The sequence below is a fragment of the Furipterus horrens genome, unplaced genomic scaffold, assembly GCF_987537825.1.
Source record: "Furipterus horrens unplaced genomic scaffold, mFurHor1.1.pri manual_scaffold_4, whole genome shotgun sequence".
In the NCBI taxonomy this organism is placed as follows: domain Eukaryota; kingdom Metazoa; phylum Chordata; class Mammalia; order Chiroptera; family Furipteridae; genus Furipterus; species Furipterus horrens.
This window is the reverse complement of record NW_028327174.1, coordinates 165,899,648-165,902,102: the sequence shown is the minus strand read 5'-3', so window position 1 is coordinate 165,902,102 and position 2,455 is coordinate 165,899,648. Positions and strand designations below refer to the sequence as shown.

The 2,455-nt window shown below is 45.3% G+C and overlaps 1 pseudogene; it reads left to right on the top strand.

Annotated features, from left to right (window-relative positions):
* The first annotated feature begins 305 nt into the window (after positions 1-305).
* On the top strand, positions 306-2,133 carry LOC150013222 (L-lactate dehydrogenase A chain pseudogene; annotated as a pseudogene).
* Positions 2,134-2,455: the final 322 nt, after the last annotated feature.

Sequence of the window (2,455 nt, the reverse complement as noted above, 5' to 3'; positions counted from 1 at the left end):
TGAGAGGGAGGGATTGTTATTTTTTATTGTTAAAATATTTAACTAATTAATTAATTATTTTTTAAAAAAAGAAGAAGAATATATGAAAGGGTGAGCCATGGGCATGGACTTGGGGAGGGGATTGTCGGGGAAGGGGTGTGCTGGGCGGAGGGGAGCAAAGGGGAAAAAATTGGAACTATTGTAACAATATAATCAATAAAATATACTTAAAAAAATGTGTCGGTGCCAGAGCAGCTGCCAATGCCGTGCGACACCGATGCCAGCCTGCCCGTGGGCTCCTGATTATTTTTGGTTCCAAGTCCAGTATGGCAACTCTCAAGGATCAGCAGGTTGTGAATCTTCTTAAGGAGGAACAAAGCCCCCAGAATAAGATTACAGTCATCAACGTTGGAGCTGTTGGCCTGTGCCATCAGTATCTTTTTGATTTTAAAGATTTTATTTATTTATTTTTAGAGAGGTGGGAAGGGAGTGAGAAAGAGGAGAGAAACATGAGAGAGATACATCAATGGTTGTCTCTCTCACATGCGCCCAATTGGGAGCCTGGCCCACACTCAGTCACTGAGCCACACCGGCCAGGGTGCCATCAGTATCTCAATGAAGGACTTAGCAGATAAACCTGCTTTTGTTGATGTCATGGAAGACAAATTAAAGGGAGAGATGATAGATCACCAACATGGCAGGTTTTTCTTTCGTCGGCAGCCGTCCGTCTCGAGAGACGATGGTGTAGCTTCCTAAGAGTCTATCTGCACCGCCGAGAATGGCTGTGCAGTCCGACTCGGGAGTGACATGGTATCTGTCTCCTCCCATGTTGAATCGACATCTTGCGATGAAGCTACAGAGCCTGGGCAGGGTGATATGGAGGGTCTGCTGTTGCCCATGCAGCAGACCCCCCCTCTCTTCGCAGCTGAAGGGTCCAAGGGAAAGACGGAGTCAATACAGCTTGGCTTCAGGTGCGCCGCAGGAGTTGCCGGTGTTGACTACAATGTCAAACCGCCTTAGGGACTCCGGCTCCGGATTTTCTGTCGGGGTTTACTCCCTTAGCCTTTCCCCTGAAGAGGTATGCCGCAAGGCAGCAGAGGTTTTTTGGAATCAGAGTTTTCCTTCTCTGATGTGCCCTGACTCTGACTGGAAGATCGAACCAGCGACACTTAGCTCGCAGGCCGACACTCAATCCACTGAGCCAAACCAGCCAGGGTAGCCAATTGGGAGCCTGGCCCACACTCAGTCACTGAGCCACACCAGCCAGGGTGCCATCAGTATCTCAATGAAGGATTTAGCAGATAAACCTGCTTTTGTTGATGTCATGGAAGACAAATTAAAGGGAGAGATGATAGATCACCGACATGGCAGGTTTTTCTTTAGAACACCAAATATTGTCCCTGGAAGACTAGAATGTGACTGCAAACTCCAAGCTGGTTATTATCACAGCTGGGGCATGTCAACAAGAGGGAGAAAGCCATCTTAATTCAGTCCAGCATAATGTATACATCTTTAAATTTATCATCTGTAGTGTTGTAAAATATAATCCCAACTGCAAGTTGCTTACTGTTTCCAATCCAGTGGGTTTGTTGACCTAAGCAGCTTGGGAGATAAGTAGCTTTCCCAAAACCTGTGTTATTGGAAGTGGTTGCAGTCTGAATTCAGCCTGGTTCTATTACCTAATGGGGGAAAGTCTGGGAGTTCACCCATTAAACTTTCATGGGTGGGGCCTTGGGAAGCATGGAGACTTCAGTGTACCTGTATGCAGTGGAATAAATATTGCCCGCATCTCCCTAAAAAATCTGCACCCTGATTAAGGCACTGATGCAGATAAGGAACAGGGGAAAGAAGGTCACCAGGAGGTGGTTAACATTGCTTCTGAGGTGATCAAAGTGAAAGGCCATTGGACTGTCTGTGGCAGATAGAGCAGAAAGTATAATGAAGAATCTTATATGGGTGCATCCAATTTCCACCATGAATAGGGGTCTCTATGGAATAAAAGAAGACATCTTCCTTAGTGTTCCTTGGGTCCTGGGACAGAATGGAATGTCAGATGCTGTGAAGATGACTGTGACACATGAGGAAGAAGTCTGTTTGATGAAAAGTGCAGATACACTTTCAAGTTTTCTAATGTTATGCCACTTTAGTGCCTAGGCTACATAGGATTTTGGTTGCAGATTGTTCCTATTGTTCCTTTTATCTGATCTCTGACTAACAACATCAATACCCTAAAGATAGAAATAGTAATGGTTCATAAAACCCTGCATCTGTATCCTGATGCTGGGTGGTACTTATCTTTTTTTGTCCTAACCTGATTAGGTGTGAAATAGTTCCACCTCCTCAAAGGTACCACTGCTAAGGTGGCACACACTACAGTTGCCCTTCAAACTAGATGTGTGCTCACTGTGTGTTACATAACTTGTGGTTCCTTTACTCAACATGCGTAGGCCAACATTTTTTCCCTCCAATCAGTCAC